The sequence below is a fragment of the Alligator sinensis genome, unplaced genomic scaffold, assembly GCF_000455745.1.
Source record: "Alligator sinensis unplaced genomic scaffold, ASM45574v1 scaffold907_1, whole genome shotgun sequence".
NCBI lineage: Eukaryota > Metazoa > Chordata > Crocodylia > Alligatoridae > Alligator > Alligator sinensis.
The window spans coordinates 2,608,199-2,627,594 of NW_005841925.1; the positions used below are offsets into that span (position 1 = coordinate 2,608,199).

The 19,396-nt window shown below is 46.3% G+C and overlaps 1 protein-coding gene across 2 annotated transcripts in view; it reads right to left on the reverse strand.

Annotated features, from left to right (window-relative positions):
- HRAS (HRas proto-oncogene, GTPase) overlaps positions 1 to 8,217 on the reverse strand; it is a 54,835-nt gene extending 46,618 nt beyond the window's left edge. The window contains exon 1 of one of the 2 annotated variants that reach the window (XM_006019195.3): positions 8,147 to 8,217. The gene's annotated coding sequence lies outside the window, so the exon portion shown is untranslated. Of the gene's footprint in view, positions 1 to 4,158; positions 4,178 to 8,146 lie in introns of those variants that run through there. The other variant, XM_006019196.3, reaches the window with a different exon arrangement.
- Between the last annotated feature and the right edge of the window lie 11,179 nt (positions 8,218 to 19,396).

The following is a 19,396-nucleotide window of genomic DNA, read 5'->3' on the forward strand; positions in this document are numbered from 1 at the left end:
CAGGGTCTACGCATGGTAGTCTGGCACCTTGCTGCTGCCTCTCCACAATCCCAGTGACAGACTTGTCTTGCCCTTCACTTAGGAACAATGAAGCAAAGAACTCATTGCCTAGATCATCGAGTCTGACCCCTTGCATAGGCAGGAAAGAGGGCTGGGTCTAGATGACCCCAGATAGATGCTTATCTAACCTCCTCTTGAAGACCCCCAGGGTAGGGGAGAGCACCACCTCCCTTGGGAGCCAAAGGTGCTGTGGCTACAACAGAGCATGGTGCATCACTGCCTAAGACTTATGGAAGATGTGCCCGGCTAGCCCAACCCAGCCCGGGCCATGCAGCTAGCACACCTTTGCATGGGAGCCTTGTGTCCTGGTTCTGTGCAAACGCATACAAGTGGGCTGTGTTGGGCCAAGTCCCGCCACGTGCTTTCTCCCTGCACAAACCACAGATCCGAAGGCAGCAGGGCCCTGGGTGACAGCCCGAGTGGCCTGGGGCTCCCTGAAGGTGCATGGCCCCATGCCACACTGAGCTGAACCTGTGACAAGCAGCACAGGCAGCACCAAGTCTGGGGTGGCTGGGGCTGCACTGCACTGCTAGGTGGGTCATGCAAGCAGGCAGATGAGATGATCTGAGTAGTCCCTTCCAGCTTAAAACTCCCAGGGGCCAGAAAGCAAGGAGTTACCTACTAGCCGCTCACATGGAGCACAGACAAGGCTGACCAAAGACTAATACAATGCACTAAGGAAGTTTGGCTTTTCTGTCACTACACTGTGTGCCCTAGAGTGCATGTAGCCAAGACTGACAAGTCAGAGTACAAAGACTGGTAGTTTCTATTAACCTCACTGAACATTCATCCTGCCTACCCTCTCTACCCAACTCGGATCCCTGTGTAAGGGGCCCCCACAATGATGCCAAGTGCTGCACGTCAAAAGCAAGATGTTATATACAGAGCCATTCAGGATTACTGTCAGGGGAAGAGGGCAGAGAGGAGGGATGGGACCTGCATGCCAAGCAGACAGCCCTCGCCTGGAGCTGGCACTGCTGCTGTTTTGCCTGACCTCACAGATTTTCTCCCATAACGAGAGGGCTACTGGCTCCTGTTCAAAGCTGTCTAGGAAAGCCTAACTGAGCACTTCCGCCTGGCAGCGGCAGCTGCTCCCGGTCCAGTAGCCCACAGATCCTCCCCCGCCCCTGTGGATTTCCCAGGCAGAAGGAGCTTCCTGGCTTCAGAAAATAAGAAACATCTGCCAGCCATGTACAGGAACTGGGGGTAGCGAAGCAACCTGCCCCGTCCCCAGGGCAGAAAACCCAAAGCTCTTCTTCCAAGGAAGAGAATTAGAAGGTCAAACTTGGGTGGGGAAAGCTTGTCCCTTTAGCCCTCTCCCTGCCTTGCTACACCCGGTTTATTTTCCAGTCATCCAGGCAACTGCTTTAGTTTATCAGATTAAGACCTCTGCTCAGCCTCCCTCCCCTCCCAGCCTAAAACATGTGGACTGCTTCAAACAAGGCTTCATGTGGGTTGGCAAGACCACAATCAAATGAAGGCGGGGGGAAGGGGAGGGGAGGGAAGGGACTGGGACAATGACTACACACTTGGCCCAACACCCAATTATTGCCACAACAGCATGAACAGACATCACTATATCATCCTCTCAAGGCAACTTGCTCATTAGGGCATTTGTAGGACCCAGGTAGCAGTGTCAAGAGTGTATTAAGCATGAGGGGGGCTGAGGGGGGACCTGGTGACCATCTATAAACTCACTAGGGGGGACCAGAAGGGTTTGGGGGAGACCTTGTTTCCCCCAGCGATAACAAGGAATAACGGCCACAAGCTGTTGGAGAGTAGGTTTAGATTAGACATCTGTAAGAACTACTTCACAGTCAGGGCGGCTAGGATCTGGAACCAACTTCCAAGGGAAGTGGTGCTGGCTCCTACCCTGGGGGTCTTTAAGAAGCGGCTCGAAGCCTACCTGGCTGGGGTCATTTGAGCCTAGTTTTCCTCCTGCCCAGGCAGGGGGTCAGACTTGAAGATCTACAGGGTCCCTTCCGACCCCACTTCTATGATTCATGACAAACAGCTATATCAAAGGCTAAGGGCATTAGTGAGGTCCAGCAATGTGCTTCACTTCCTGTCCCTAATGTATGTATTCCATGTTTAGTTTAGTCCAAAGAAGAAAAGACCAAAGGGAGGGAGACTACAAAGAGGATGGAGATGGCTTTAGTGGACAGGAATAGGAGTAACGGCCTCAAACTGCAGCAGAGGAAATTTAAATGGGAAACAAGGAAGGACTTTCTGAACATGAGGATGGTTAAGCACTGAAACAGGCTACCTAAAGAAGTTGACGAATCTCCATCCCTGGAATTTTTCAAGAGCAGGTTGGACAAATGTTTGGCTGGGATGGTTTAGTCAGCAATGGTCCTGCCTTGAGCAGGGAGCTGGACTAGATGATCTCATGAGGTTCCTTCCAGCCTACTTTCTTATCATCGCAGTTTTGGGTCTGCCACCCTGAACCACTCCATTTTTCAACAGAGGAGACCTTGGGTAAGCAAGAAGGGAATCTTGAGAAGGGCTCCCAGGATGTGGACCCATGATTAACACATTTCAAGCCCCAGCAAACCCAGAGTAGCCTTCACAGCAAGCTGTTCCACTGGGGAGAATCCTTCAAGAACCTGTTTTCAGGGAACCTCCGGATGTCCCAGTAAAGGCAGAAGGAGAGAAACTGAAGCTTCAGCTCTGGAAGCATGCCCATACCAAGTTTGTTGTGGTTTTATGAGCCCTTCAGGTATAAAGGGAGAAGGATTTCCTGGTCGAGGACCAATGAATTCATGGTGAGGGAGGATTTGGTGGTGTACATGGCCACCTTTAAGGGTGGAAGCCACATAATGCACTTACAGAGAAGCTCAACTTTCTTCCTCTCTTAACCACAGCCTTCCCTCCTAGCACCACTTGACCCAAGATGGCTGCCAAGCAGCATAAAAAAAGTTAAATGTACAATTCACCACTGCCTTTTCTGATTCTAACTATGAGTAGTTTTATGAACCCCATTTTTGAAACACACACAAACAGAGCTTTGATTTTACCTGCAAGCTGTACAGTCCTTTTGCTGATCAACTATTCTCAGTGTTAGTCAGCAGAAATTAATTTGGCTTTTTCTTGCCCCATAGGTAGAGAGAGAAAAAATTTGGGAAGTGCAGAGTGCAAGCCCCCTGCCACCCCCACAGTCTGTGGTGGAAGAGGTGGGGGGGCAGATCAAGCCCCCCCCACAGTGAGGGAGGGAGTGGGGCAGGGGTGAATGGGGCCCCGCCTGGGCCAGGTGGTGAGACGATCGGAGGCCGCTGTGTACACTTGGGCAGACTCAGAGGTGGGGGAGGCACATGCCCCTGGGGCCTCTGCTGGGGTGCGCACAGCAGTGGGAGCCTCCCCCCCCATGCTCCTGGACGGGCTCCAATCATCCCACCACCCTGCCCGGCCAGAGCCCCATTCACTACAGCCCCTGATCCTGCCTGTACCCCACTCCCTCCCTCACCCCCCATGCCCCTTCCCCTTCACAGAATAGACTGATACTTGCCTGTTGTGCTGGGCAGCCAGTGATCCACGCAGAGCTGTGATCCTGGCTGCATGTGTGCCCCTCCCTACTTCTGCTGCAGCCACCTGGAGCCCATGGCTGGGCTGGCTTGCAGCCCTACCTGCTGCCCCCCGTTCTGGGGGGGACTGAGCCCCCTTATCCACAGGCTTCCGCCGCCTATACCTTGCCCCTTTTCGAGGTAAATGTACCAGGGTCGCCTCTTCTCTCTGAAGAAAGTGATTTTGAGCACGTACAGCTCCTTCACATACACACTAATGAATCCTTAGATAGCTACATCCCCACTGTTTGGGTTTTGTTCTACTTCTCCAGCAATAACCTGGAAGTGGGGCTCAGGCAGTCTCTCTCTGTCATCTTTCAAACACTCTAATTTCAGCCTCTCTCCTTCACTGGCCACCTCTCTTTGCACTGACTTCCACTGTGTTAAAGTCCTTGATGCAAGAGCACATCTCCACAGAGATTAGGGAACCAAATCTGACAACAGCTACTTTGTAACGAATCCTACCCCACCCAGTACTTTAATTTACTCATTCTTTTTTTTTTTAATTAATATAAAAAGAACTGTGCTGTGAACTTACCAAGATGCACTCAGTTTCTATCTTGCTAGTTTACGCTGGCTCTCTCCAGAAACAGGCTTACAAAGAAGGCTGGCATACCAAAAATGATACAAATTACAAACTGCGGCCTTGACACTGGGGAACTAGTGTAGGGAGAATGCAGTGCTTACACTGCTAAAAATATTAAATAGCAAATGGGCTCTCCTTCACTCCCTTTGTAGACGCTTTGAGATCCGAAAGCCAAGAACCCAAGCACATGCATGCTGCTGCAAAAAGGAAAAGGAAAGAGGGCTGCAGACAAGATCATTGCATGTGTACAGAAAAAAAAGGGGGCATCGAATGCAAGAAGATGCAGCAGACACGAGGATAGCAAGACACAGACAGTGAAAAAACACAGATGTTTATTGTTACCAGTTGTTTTTCCTATTAAACATAATGGTAACACAAATAACATTGAGAACATTTGCTTATAGCACTTGCTGTCTCTACTTTTAAGGAAATGAGTCGCTGCCATTTCCCTAAAGTTTTATTCAAGTACCAAAAACCACTAAGCAAGCTGCACCAGCCACTTATGTGGCAACCGATGATTCAGAGCTATTGCTTGACTTTTAAACCTAATATACATCCTAGCCCTTCACCAGTGCAGTCCACCAGATCAATCACACACAAAATACCTCACAACAAGATTCATCCCAGAGGCTTAAAGAACAGTACAGCAAACACTGTAAAAGATTTGCCACATATTGGTACAACATGTCCCAAGGAAACACACAATGCAGAAAGCAGCATGCACATTTGCAATCAATCTCTCATTAAAAAATCAGCAAAAGCAGCCTGGATGCAAGCACCTCTCTCATTCCTAACTTCCCTCATCACCCCCGGATCCTGGGACTGCTGATGGAGGTGCTTTCTAAACCAGCTGAAGTACAACAGAATCCAAGGTCAACTCCATACACTGATGCATTGCTGGCTTCATAAACATTGCATAGAGTACTGCTGATTACAACAACTGGTTCATGACTCCAGGAGAATTGCTTGAGAGATATGGTCACTAAGCTATACACCCAAGCTAAGGATAGATTTTCTGACCCCAAGTTGCTCTCCTCCCATCTCCCAGAATAACACAGTATGGCCCACTGTCTTCTCTGCAGAGGGTCTGTCCCACCAATAATCCAAGCAGGCTGCTCTGCTGCAACTATGTTCTCTAGTTCAAAAATGACACATGCATCCTAAAAAGTTGTCACCACAGTGGCAAAGGGCTTGATGAGCAGAAGTGGTATTGTGGAAAGGGCATGGGTACCCAGAGTATCTGCCACCTGCCCAAATACATCTCTCTCCTAATACCAAACCCAGCATTCATTCCTGCCTGTGGCAGGGGGTCAGGCTAGATGATCTGTTCAGGTCCCTCCTGACCCTAGCTACTATGAAACTACGAAGATCTAAATGCTCAAACTCTGGCACAAAAGTCAGTCACTAACTGATGGAGGGGAGTAGGAAACACCCTTTCTGAGCTGTTTACTACAGAACTATTCACTGCTGTGTTTCTTCCTGTAAAGCAGGGATGGCCAATCGTGGCACATGGTATATGATAGATTAAGCAAGGGGTAGAAGCAGAGCAGATCAGGCAGAAGAAAGGAATAAAGAGTGGCACAAGGGAAAGGTACAGGGCTTAACTTGTGGTACGCCTGCCCAAAAGGTTGGCTTGCAGTGCCTGAAAGTATCTGGTACTGAGCACTGTTAGAGACATCCAATATGGAAATTCCACCATTATCTCCAATTTATACATGGGCAAATTATCTCCAATTTATACATGGGTCAAGGGACTTGGACAAAGTCATGCAGTGAATCAGTAACAGGGCTGGGAAAGGAAAGCCTTTCCCAACTTCCTGTCCTATGTCCGGACCATTAGGCCATGCTATGTACACAGCTAACCTAGTGACTGGTTGGAAGAGGGCCCCATTAATAGGGTTGAGATGGAAAGAGTGTTTGTTTCACACTGTGTCTTTGTGTTCATCTCATTGGAGCTGACAGCCTCCCTGCAGTGCTGGAGCTTCCCTTCCCTGAAAAGCTTCTAATAGAAGAGAAAATTAGGGAGTGAGAACTTAAGACTCACCCCAAGGAAGGTCCCTGCCCTCCAATTACTGCAATCAAATCATAAGCGTCACACGGAGGAGGAGAGCTAAGGTTAGAAGCAGGCAGGCATGGACGCACAAACGTAAGAACAAGGCACAGCAACAAGAGGAAGAGGCTGAAGTGATCCAAACATGCTGGAAAAACTACCAGGCTGAACAAAATGCAGACAATATTTTACCTACTTTGCTTAGATCAGCAGTTTTCATTTTTTTTTTTTGTCTGTGTACCCCTTTACCTGCAAAATACTGTGCCTTGTACCCCCCTACACCTGCTGTGTCTCTGCATGTTTAGGAAGAGTGGCAACACCAACATCAACACTTGGCAATGCCATTACTCCCTGTGTGCTGACTAATCAGAAACTTCACTGCCATTACTAAAATTCAGTCGTGTACCTCTTAGCAAAGCACCATGTACCTCCCATCAGTAACATGCGTCTGTCTGAGGATGAGGTTCAAAAACAAGACTAGCAACAAGTCTAGCATACAACTGGAAATTTACTCAGCCAGCATTCAGTTCCTGCTACCCCTGAGTGTGCCCACAGATGTATTTCAGTAAAGAAATGGATTTCCAGTTTCAAGCTTGAAGCCTGGACAGCAAAGTTTCTGTGAAGAGTGAGAACACATCTGCACAGGCCTTTACCATACAAGGATTTAGGTCATCATCTAACCCAAGTGATAGGTGTCAGAGATGCACAGAACACCTAACTGGAGTCAAAGAACAAAATAAAGCACCAACCACATGGATGGAGAAGGCAGGCACCGTCACACTGACTATAGGAAAGACTCCTGCAGAACTGGAAAATCAATGCTGAGCAACATCCTCCAAGGTCAGTAATGCACCTCTGAATGCACCACAAAAAAACGTACCACCATTATAGAATGCACCTATTCAAAGTCTACATTAGGGGTTGAGAAGCTGGTTTTCTCATCTTGTCACCTGTGGAATATCCGAGTTCATAACTACACAAAGAATATTTCAAGAGTATTAAAGGCATCAGTAACCATTAGCATCTTCTAGTCTGACCTCCTGCGTAACACAGGCCACAGAATTTCACTGTTACCTCATTAATGGGTGCATCTACACAAGACACTACATCGCTGTAGCAATGCACTATGGCAACATGGCATCAGCAGGCGCAAACCGTGACGCCGCAACTAGGTTGCCATGGTGACATGTTCCCTTGCTATAGCACATCACTACAGCGACATAACAGCTAAAAATAACCAGGCGTAGCCAGCATGGTGCAATAATGGCTGTTACTGTACCGTCATTTAGGAAGTACTAAACGACGGTGCAGTAACAACAGTGCCATAGGGGCACATGTAGATGCACCCACAGTATCCCATAACTTGTATTTTACTACAGTACTTGTTTCAGAAAGGTATCTAGCCTTGAAGTCCTCCATTTCCTCTCTCCCCACCTTCAGAAACAAGAAACGGTTCAGAAAAGTGAAGAATTGGCTACATAGAAAACAGGAAAACACAGTTCAAAATAAAAGGAACCCAGGCTTCTGCTACTGAAAGATTCAAAAATCATTTAAATCATGTTTTCAATTTTTTTTTATTAAATCCAAGGGTTTGGATTTTTTACATATGTATCCTGACTTAATGAACACGAAAATGGGGGGATGGGTTCCCTTCAAAATGACCTACTGCAAACATTTTGACCAGCTGTGTGTCCATTTTGACCAGCTCAGTGCAACAAGTTCCACACCCCTCTGTGCCCAGTCTGTCAGACAGCTCTATTAATGGCAATTCTAGGAATGGGGACAGCTGGTCAGAAACAGAGCAAAAAGACACAGCACAGCACCTCTTTATACCCCTCCCACCCCAGTAACCAGGTGGTTTCTAGTATGCTTCTCAAATGCTCCACTTACCCTTTTGATGCTCACACCAGCCCTGAAAAAAGGCGTCGTCCTCTGTGCCTTGGGGATGGCTCAGGTCTCCCCTGAAAAGAGGAAAGAAACAGAAAAGGAGTGAGAGAAGTTGACACGGTCTGGCTCCATGGAAAAGGTACAGTTTTCTTAATGTGACTGAAAATGATTAATGCTCTCTATTACAGCAGTACTTAAAGGCCCCAAATGACTATGAGCCACCAACGTGATTCAGTGGTGTACAAGACAAATGTATTCCTACATGCTTTCAGCGGTGTTTAGGGAAGTTTTAGTGCTATCAAACAAGGAGGCAACAAGGCTTCATCTGGAATATCATGCAGAATTCTGGTCCCCCACATGTAAGATGATAATTTTCAACAGATGCAGAGAAAGGATATTACTATGACCAGGGAACTGAGGAACTATTATACCAGGGAAGACTAAAAGACCTGGTCTTATTTAACCTAGCAAAATGAACACCAAGAGGGGATACAGGAGCTCTCTGTAAACATATTGGGGAGGTAAACACAAGGGTGAGGGAAGAGTTACTCAAGCTAAAGTACAAGGTAGGAACAAAAAAGAAATGGGTATGAACTAGTCATGAATAAGTTTTGGTTGCACAAAGTAAGGTTTCTAACCATCAGAAAAAGTTAGGTTCTGAAACAGCCTCCCTAAGAAGAGTGGTAGAGGCCACCAGTCCATTAGTTCCAGACATGGAGTTTGTTAGCTTTATGAAAAAGATTAAAATGACTTGTTTTGTGAGGGCAGAGAACCAAACTCAATAATCCAGGAGACCCCTTTTAGGCCTATGTACCATCTTAACCACCATTTATCACAATCTGATTCGCTCATCAACAAGCACGCAATATACATGCAGGCAGTCAGCGAGTCATTTAAAAAGAAGAGCCATCTAGGGCAGTGGTGCTCAACCTCCATCCCATGGAGCCATGTCATCTGGCCTGTAGATCTCCCCCTGGGTCCAAAAGTTTGGTAGCCTGGGAACAGCAGCTGCATCAATTGCTGTTCCTCTGCTTCCAAATTCCTAGACCTGCGGGAAGCCCCACAGGCCTGATGATGTGGCCCTGGACACTAGATCATACAAGAACACTTGGCCATACAGGCAGACCCAGGCTTGCAGGGACAGGCCAGCACATGGCTAGACTGGGTATGTGGCCAGATGGCACCCACAGACCAACCCCTATACTGGCTCTGCCTGCAGCTAGCCCTGCACCACTTATCCAACCCACAGGTCCAAAGGTTGAGCACTGCTGATCAAGGGCACTCCAGCACTGCAGTGTTGCATACTTGTATAACGAACCCAAATAAACAGACAAAATCATCATCTGGTGGAGGGTTTTTTTGCTGGGAATACGGCTTTAGAAGGGCTACCTCAGCTTTACAGCTGAATGTTATTTCCCAGTCCAAAATGCAGCTGAAATCTTGCACATACTGTGCGCATGAGACATAAGACCAAGGTGGTGGATGTCTCACAAGAGCTGATTATCCTTATGAGATTTCTTCCATTTTGACCTGAAATTCCTGAGGGCAGCTACAGAGACTAGGAGGGGAATAGAAGGTGGGAGGGGGAATATTGTTGGCATGAATTCCAAACTATAACCCAATTCAGCATCAAACCTTAGCCCAGATCTGACCACTGCCCTCCTCAACCCATCACTGTTAAATGTACATTTCTGACCTGGATGAGTCCAAGTGTCTCCACTTTAATGATCAACTTCCTTTCAGCCACCTGACAACAGAAGATGCTTTCCCACACCAGTGAAGAGCACCCGTAACTTGAAGCAAGGTTCCAGCCTCACTAATGTACTTGATAAAGGACTGTGTGTTCGGGTGAATAAGAAGCAGAGCCATTAGATACACACAGAAGATAGATATGCTTTAGAAAAGCATTCTTCAGAGACAGTGAATACAGCAGGGTCAGATGCACTAGCTTTCTCATTCTGCAGACCATGGATCAAAGTCTGGGTGTGAGGATCAAGAAGCAACCATAGGAGTGGGAAGGGATTCTCTCATCTCAGTCCATAATGGGCCACCCAAGAAAAAGCAGCAGCCACCACACAACTCAAACGTGGAGTTGCGAAGAGGCAGCTCTCATCCCATATCAAGCTCTGGGCACTTTCATAGATCCTACCTGCTTAACAATTTACACGTCTAAGTGCCTTCCACATCACTACCACCACATACACTTAACAACACCAAGCCAGCTGGGTACATCACCATTTTCCTTTACTTCCTTGCTTGCACATGTCCTCACTCACAAGCAGAACTGAGACGAGGGAGAAGATGAAAGCAACAGAATCTCTTCAGCCCACTGGGACAGGCTTGGACAGGAAGAGTTGGGGGAGGGAGGGAAGAGAGTGAAGACAGCTGACAAGCAAGCAGGGGTGTTGCCTTCCTCAGAGGAAACCAAGGCAGACGGAGCAGCTGGCAGAGATAAAGAAAAGCAGTAAGACACCTGCTGCTGGGACCCCTTTCCTTCCCTGCCTCCCACTGGGACACATTATTAACACAGCAACACAATGCTCTCCCCAGCTAAGTGCCTGTGCTGCAAACAAGCATGAATATGCATCAGTTATTGTGCAGCAGTCAGTCCCAGGCTTGCTGCTGATTTACAAGCCAAGTGGGACTGCTAGACAAATCGCTTTTCACCCCACACATGCTCAGGCTGGCCTTCTTCCTCTGCCAGTATGCTGACCTACTTGATAGGTGCCCTAAATTAATGGACCCATGATGGAAAGAAAAGACAAACTGCTCCATCCCTAAGTGCAGAGGAGGGAAGAGAGTGGCCTAGAACAACCGAGGATCATAGCAAAGGTTTGCCTTACTGTACAATACTGTACTACAGAAGATGGGCAAGGGCAGGTTGCCTAGGAGGAACAGGAGAGTCCAGGGGCACCAGGGCTCACAGCCACCTCTCCCTGTGTTACTGAAGGCACCAGGCCAACAGCGCATACATCTTCTCCCCAGTTAGACCAGAACTGGGACAGAAGCAGCAATGCAAGCTTTCCATGCTGTCCTATCAACGAGCTGCAACTCAGACCATAGAGTGACACTGTCTTGGAGGCAGAAGAGGCGATTAATTCTCCATGCCCATCAAAAAAGAAGCTGATTAGTGTCAACTAGAATGCAGGACTGAAAGAAACCTTCTGGGTCACTGAATCCATTCCCCTGCCAAGACCAGGTTATATAATCCTATTCACAAACTAGTCAAACTCCATCTTAACCTGAGTTGGTCTCAGTTTTAAGGTCCTAAGATCTCCCAGGAATCAGAAGACTCCACTCTGATTCACTGATCTATCAAAGACTCACTCTGGAGCCCGAGACAAAACATACCATGGTGGTATGTTTCTATGGTTTAAAGAGTAAAGACTGCATGTAATTTAACTAAAATATTTCTTTTAAAAATAAAACCTGTTGGAAATTAAATTTTGGCAATAAATGTGGACAGTTAAAATACTTTCAAGATATTTTATAATTATTAAGTTATTATGATATGCAGGCTTTAATGTGTCATAATGGCAAACTAAAAAGGAAGTCCAAGTGCTGAACTGGTAGAAATCACTGGCTAAGCACTTGGAACAGTGTCTGCTGTGATGCTTGAAGCAGTTTTCAAAACACCAGCAGGCTCTTCTGAAGGTGTAAAAAGAATAATTTATTCACTTGAGTTTATTCCACTAGTTCAGCTGTAGTTCATCCAAAATTGAGAAACTGGGGCTTGAAAAAACAGGAAAGCTTATTTTTCCTCGCATACTTTATAAGGGCATGGATAAGAGGATGAGCTCCACTAGTTCTAAAATCTTGAAGGACACTGGGAATAGGAACAAAACCATTCCATTCACGAACTACAGGCAATACTTTAAATACGGGGCATGTTTGGGGAAAATTTGTTTATGAGAACCACACTGAAGTGGGTTTTATTTAACTAACAAAAATAATTTTTAGGTGTTTGCCATGTACATTTTCAGATGCATTCCAGTTTCCAAGCAGAAGCCACTTGGGTTAAACCACAAGTGAAAAAGTCATACAGTAAACAAGAAATACTAGAGACTCATCAATTTTCTAATGCAATGAAACTGCAAAAATTAAATACTATGAATAAAAATATATTAAGCTATGGTTACCTCTTAAACAAACATACAGAGATATGGAGCATCCCCTGTTTAACAAAAAGTGCCAAATTATGCCAACCATATGGCAGGGAGGGGGAAAATAAATTAACCTTTCCTTGGAAAAATATACTAGAAATCACACATGCAAAACAAAGATCAATGATTTAATCAAACCAGCAGGGTCCTAGCACTGGCCTACCTCAGTCCCAAGCTGGGTCACTGGAGCCCACCAGCAGAAGACCATTGCCAACCACTGACCAAGAGCAATGACATCCACACAATGTTACTCAACCTTCCTCATTCAGCGATTAGTGTGTCATGGCAGCATCTATCGTCCTCCCACAAGAGTGAGGTCCCACTGTGTTAGGTGCTGCATATAAGAGCCAGTCCTTTCCTCTAAGAGCTTGAAATATAAATAGACAAGAGACTGAGGAAATGCCCCCTTCCTATTACAGATGGGCAACCAAGGTACAGAAAGATTAAGTAACTTGTCCCCAGTCACACAGGAAAGCAGCAGTAAAAAAAAATGGGGATTTCTGATCACTCAAGTCTCTCATTCTTAACCACAAAACCGTCCCCTTCCTGTCACTGTCTGGGGCTGATTATGTAGACGACAGGACAACTGTGAGAAAGAAGTCCATTTCCTTACACCGATCGCGATCTCCCAACAAAATCTGCATGGTCACCAAAGATGGAGGTTTCCCTCAGAGCACGTTGCAACAGAGACGCACAGGATTTGGGCAGGCTGACAGCCAGCACATCCCAAGATAGAGTAGGGCCAAAAAGAAAGCATACTGCCTACCCTCCGACCTCTTCCTTGCAAAAAGTAAGCTGTAGGCTGTCTCTTGACAACAGAAAATATCCCCCCCAAAATTAAGATTCTGATTAAAAAATAAAACAAGAATGGGAAACAAAGGGGAAGTGAAGTAAGTGACAGCCATTTTAGTAACAGGGGCTAGGATTGATAGGTTACATGCAAACTGAATCACTTCTGATGTAAACTGCTGTGGAGGACAAAGAAATCGAGAAACCTGTTGCATCCTGTGCCAGGGAGATGCACACATCTAGGCCCAAAATTCAAACCTTGCTGTTCTGCCTCCTTTAACTTCCCAGGAAGTACGGGAGCAGAGGTGAGGGGAGAAGAGAAACAAAAGAGGGCTGGAAAACTGAAATGAAACCCTCCATGTTTGCCTGTCTGGGATGGGATGGGTCCATCTCTGTAGGCCCATTTAAAAACCATAATGGACAACACACTTGTAAATAAACCAGAGGACATAATCGACTAATTTACAGACATTTGGCATGGTACGCACCACAAGGCAACGGTCCCACAAAAAGGTCATCTACAGTCTCAAGCAAGTGTATGAAAGCACGAGTAGAGCCACAATGATGACTGCAGGCACTTATGTGTAACAGTAGTGATGCCCAACCTTTTCACCCCACAGGCTGGATAGGTAGGGCCAGATCTGTCTGCAGGGTGGATCTACCTGGTGGGCTCAATTCGGTACATGGGGCTGGCAGGGCAGGGGCCCGATCTGGTAGTGGGGAGGGGTGCACAGCCTGACCTTGATCTATCCACTGGGGTGATAGATAGGGCACACCATAGTCCCAATCCAGTTGCAGGGAGACAGGAGCAGAGCATCCCGGCCCCAATCTGGCTGTGCAGGGCAGAGGGGGGTAGGGAGCAACCCAGCCTCATCCAGCCTCATCCAGAGACGCAGGGAGCAGGCCTGGCCCTGATCCTGGTGCGTGGCAATGTCCTGGGTGGCACTGGATCCTGCCACAGAGAGCTTTCATTGCTCCCCCACTGCCAAGTTTTGCAACCCATGGGAATGCCTGCAGACCAGATGCCATGGCTCCATGGGCTGGATTTGGCCCAGCTGGAGGCAGAGCACCCCTGTACAACAGCATTCCAGGCTAAAGAGTAGTGTGAGCCTGGGGGGGTGCGGATGGGGACGAGGTGGGGAAGAGTCTAATGCACCCTCTGTAGTTAAAGCCGTCTCTGCCCTTTGTTCCTGGCCCTCCTATTCCCAAAGCCAGAGATTTTATAGCAGAAATGGAATGTGTGCACAGGCATTTTTGCACATACATATACAATTAGGACAAGGTCATCCTTTTACTACAGCTTACAGTACCGCTGACGTAATATTTAGTGCTGTTATTGTAAAATAGAGCCTGGACTTTAATAATGATGCTGCATAAAGCACTGGTACAGTCACATTACAGGAGAGGCTCCAGGTGTGATCACAGCCTGACTGTGCTAGGTGCTGTACAAACCCATTATGAGATGGTCTTTACTGTGAAGAGACTGCACAAACAGATGCAAGGGTTGAAGTGACTTTCCCAAAGTCAAAGCAGGCCAGTGATGGAGCCCAACTTCCTAGCTCTTGACCAGTAGTCTACCCACATTGCTTACGTGACTGAAGAAAGGAAGCATTATGCCCATTCTGCAGAGAGGCAAGTAAGTCACTGAGACAAAGGGACATATTTGGCATCCGACTCCTACTAAAATTATTGGCAACTGATAGATACCCTAAATATCTTTGAAAATCTGGCCATCAGCAACTTGACCAAGACTGCGTAAGTATGTAGCAGAGCCATAAAGCAAACTCTGATCTCCCATATCCTAAGCCAGTAAGTTAACCATGACAATGTCTTTTGTCTCTTCAGTGTGGTTTATTAATCATACATTACAAAGAATTTCATAGAGTCATAGAAAAGAAGGGTGGATGGGACCTCAGGAGGTCATCTAGCCCAACCCCCTGGTCAAAGCAGGACCGTCCCCCACTATATCATCCCAGCCAAGGTTTTATCTAGCCAGGTCTTAAAAACCTGCAAGGACGGAGATTCCACCACCTCTCTGGGTAACCTGTTCCAGTGCTTCACCACCCTCCTATTGAGAAGGTTCTTCCTAATATCTAACCCTAACTTCCCTTGCACTCCTTCCTATCTTAGCTGTCCCTTTTGACTTAATTAGCCCATTCCCTGCTCAGATCTACAGCAAATGAATGAAAATGCAGAACAGTATTAGACCCTTGTCAGTGGCTTCTTGCCAAGCAGTAGCCTATAACTTCTCTTGTTGACATTTTAATTGAAAAGCAGAGTTTTAGAGAGGTGGATATTATGAACTGATATATCTATATAGCTATATCTATATAGCTATAGTTATACAGATGAAAGAAATTCCACCTGAGGCAACCAACCATCCCACATTTTCCAGGTCAAACTCACATTTCAGAGTTGTGTCTGGGCCTTCTCAAAGACTCCGTGAAAAGTGACTTTTGTCCCAGATTTGGAAAGATGATCTCAACTTGGGTGACACATCCCCTCCCCATCCACCCCTGAAAGGCAGAGCTAAGTCAGCTGAGATGCAGTGTTGAACTGAAACTATCCCCTTGAACTGGAAATGGTAGAATTGTGCTCTTAGGTCGATCCTGAACCCAGGTTAACTAGCCCACTTGCAGTAGTGTGTGAAGATGGCTGTATGAACCAGAACCAGCAGAAGCGTAAAGCAGAGATGTGATTCCACTTTTTCCATGTCCCATTTTTATGCACTTGCCTGCTGTAGTGGTATATTTAACCCCCCCTAGACAAAGATGGTTACAAGGCTCTAGAACCATTTCACAAAACCGAAGCCTGGGGATGAGCTGTCAGATTTTCTTTTGACCCAACTGTCCTTTATAGGACATGTCATTCTGAGAGAAATCTCCATTTCAGTCTCTGAATGACAAGCTTCACAGAGAAGTCCCATATAACTGTCAGCAGAGGTCACAACACAGAGCAAACCCGAGGTGCCAGAGAGTTGAAACATACCTTCTAGATGTCTCAGGTCAACAGACAGATGCTACAAAGCAAGCCTCCACTTGCCACCACACACACCCCTGCCCAACCAACTTGCAAATAACTCCACCTGCTCTTAATTTACAGAGCAACAGACCATGGAGCTCAAGGGTCACAGAAAGTTTCCTGTGCAATGTCTGGCTCACAGCTTCCCCTTCAGCAGCACTGTCTGAAAGGGGCACCTGCCCCTCACAACAATATGCAGACAAGTGACCCAGGACAAAAGAACAAACCTCAGCCTATCCCATTGCAACCAGCAGCTCTACAGGACCTGGGCCAGACCCAGGTCACCAGAAAGGCTCAGGTCAATACCCACTTTTCTAAGGACAAAATTAAACATTTCAGCTAACTTGGAAGCACAAAGGGAAAATTCAAGGGAGGAACTAACAAGAAGAAAGAGGTAAGAACCTGTTTAGGTATTAAGGAAAAAGAGAGAGAAATTAACAGAGATTGTGAAACCTTTAGACTATTCATCCGAGCATAGGCAACTGGGAGGTCAGGGGAGTAACACAGGAATTCAGGACGCTGGCAGATTTAATCTGTGCACAAGCAGAGATGAGCTTTCTTTCCTGGTATTGCTACCACCAGCTCCGAGAATCACATTGTTAGAAGAACAAAATGCAATTTTTAATACTGTTCGTTCATTTTTAAGGATGGTTCTTCTGGAGTGAGGTGAAAGGGTGGCATTACTCCCTTCCCACCTCAGATCCTTTCATCATACAAACTGGGCAAGGGCATAAGGAACTGCTGTACCAGACCTGAGCCTCAGTTAGCCCACCACTGCCCTGTCTCTGTGGCTGGTCACAGTTGCTCTGAGGCAGGTATCAGAAATTCTGCAGTAGGCAATTATAGAATGGTCAGTACTCAAGAAAAGTTTCCTCCTTACTCCAGGTTATGGCCTTCACGAGTGTTTGTATCCCTTCCAAAATTTATGTCTTACTACTATTTGTACTGCAGTGATGTCTACAAGTCCCAGGACCCCCTGGTTCTGGGAAATGTGACTCTGAACATAAAAACTTCAAATCCTTTTCAGTCCTGCTAAGCAGCAGGCCTCAATGACATCTTGTGGCAAAGAATTTGATAAGGCATCCTGTAAACTAGGGGGGGAGGGGGGCTTTTTCCAGTTTTCTGTTTTTTAGGCTAGGGACAGAAATTACTTATAAACTGGTATAAGTGATTGGAAACTGGTTCAAATCTGTAACACAACAGAAGTTTAGTGCAGATAAACCACTTTCAAAATGGCCAAAACTGGTTTAAGATAAACCTGGATGGATATAGTATCAGACTTAGTTTAAGTATCGGATTTAGTTTAAATCAGTTTATTGAACTTCTGTCCCAGATCTTAGGGTCTCCATCTCTTTGCAGGCTGCTTCCCTCTATGGTTCTAGCACACAAGTGCAGTGCTGCCATGTGTGGCATACACGCACAGCAGACATACATTTGGGTGGTAACAAAGCATCATTCATTGAGTTTATTCGTGTACTTTTTAAGATCCAGGAAAACATTTCTATTAATAATACTTGGCTTCAGAAAAGCCTCAACCACAAAACCAAGGCTAGGATTTTAGGCTAACTCCACCTGCTGGCCTCAAACCCTTTCACATATTTCTTATGAAAAACGTATACGATTTTAAGTTTCCCAAAGGAAGGGAGAGGCTGTGGCCCAGGAAATGAGTTAGAGCAAACTCACAAGTGTCAAATGAGGTTTGAGAACAGGAGTAAAAGAAGCCTGGACTTCATGTGCTAAATCTTCAGCTGGTGTAAAAATCACCTAATATACACCAGAGCTGAGGATCTGGCTTAGTTTTTTTAATATAGAGCCTTAGTCAAACGGGAACATTTTTGCTCTGAGGTGTTTCAAGATGATCTTTCCGTTATTACTTGTATCATAGTTGTATCCTGAAGCAGCAGCCTAGATTGAGGTCCCAATGCATAGTGCTCAGCACAAAGAGAGAGAGAGAGAGAGAGAGAGAGAGAGAGAGAGAGAGAAAGGGCCTCCTCCATGAAAACTTTACAGTCCAAATAGACAAGACAGACAAAAGCTGGGTGGGGAACAGAGGCACAGGGGAGGTCAAATGACTTTCCAAAGGTCAGTGGCAAAATTGGGATTGGGAGGCCAGTTTTCCAACTTCCAAGCCAGGGCTTTTTCCATCGCATCATGCTGCCTCAGAAGCTCAGGGTCATCTTCCTAACTTTTAGTAAATAAAGAACTCTTATAGGCACCTACAGACCCCTTCCCCCCAATGTGGACACTTTTAATTACCCCCCCACCCCCTTTTTAACTTCTATGAGATTTTTCTGTCATTTCATAAAAAAACTGATCCTCATTAGTATCACTAGAAATGTTGCAAGTATGGTCCACTCTCCACTTCTCCAGCCTTCCTGACCACTAGAAGAATCAGCAAGCCCATTTTTGGCCTTTTACACCATCTGACCTTGTGTTCAGCATCTGACCTTGCAAACATCAGCAAAAAGTCACAGAAGTACAGCTTTGCAAGCTATGCCACACATTGTGCAAAAAAATGTCAAGATATGCCCCACCTTTGAAGAAGCTAAAACCCTGTATTACTATTGTTAGTTGCAATGCAGGAGTACCATGGAGCTTCCAACCAGAGAGCTGCTTACGGTCCTTGCCCCGAAAAGCTTGCAGTGATAACGCGCATTCTGGCTAGCAGCTGCACTGCATTGTTTCATTTTGCTCTGTGTTTTTTTGCAGCTTACTTCCATATACCTACTAAAAGGCAAAGCTGGGAGGGAAGAAAGAAAAAGCACTGATGTTTTAAGTGCCACGCTACAAGTCATAACTCCCGCCCAGTGCCATGTGTAGTAGACTGCAAGCATGGACTCTGCTCAGCCTACCTTCAGCATATCAAAGCCTGCTTGCAGACTGTGCCTGCCTGGGAAGAGCAGGCTTGTATCCAAATAGGGGGGGAGTGCAGCTAGGGCAACATCGCCAGAAAGCATCTAGCCAGCAGAAACAAGCAGCTGGCTCATAGAGAATATAACTGTTATTAGGAGGTCTATTTCAGACCAGGAGACTCAAGTCTTGAGGCCCTTTCCTTATTAGTCCTCACTCACATGCCCCACAGAACATGGTATGTCCTATTCATGTCAGTCTCAGCAGTTAAAGCAAGGACTTGCCTAGATAATAAAATGTGGACAGAAAGTTCATTTAATGCAGCAATGCTGTTGTTGACTGATGGTGTTCTGAAGCTGCAGAAACCTGTCAGGTGTCGTGTGTCAGAATCACACAGAACCTTAAAATCAACCAAATGAGATGATGCAGG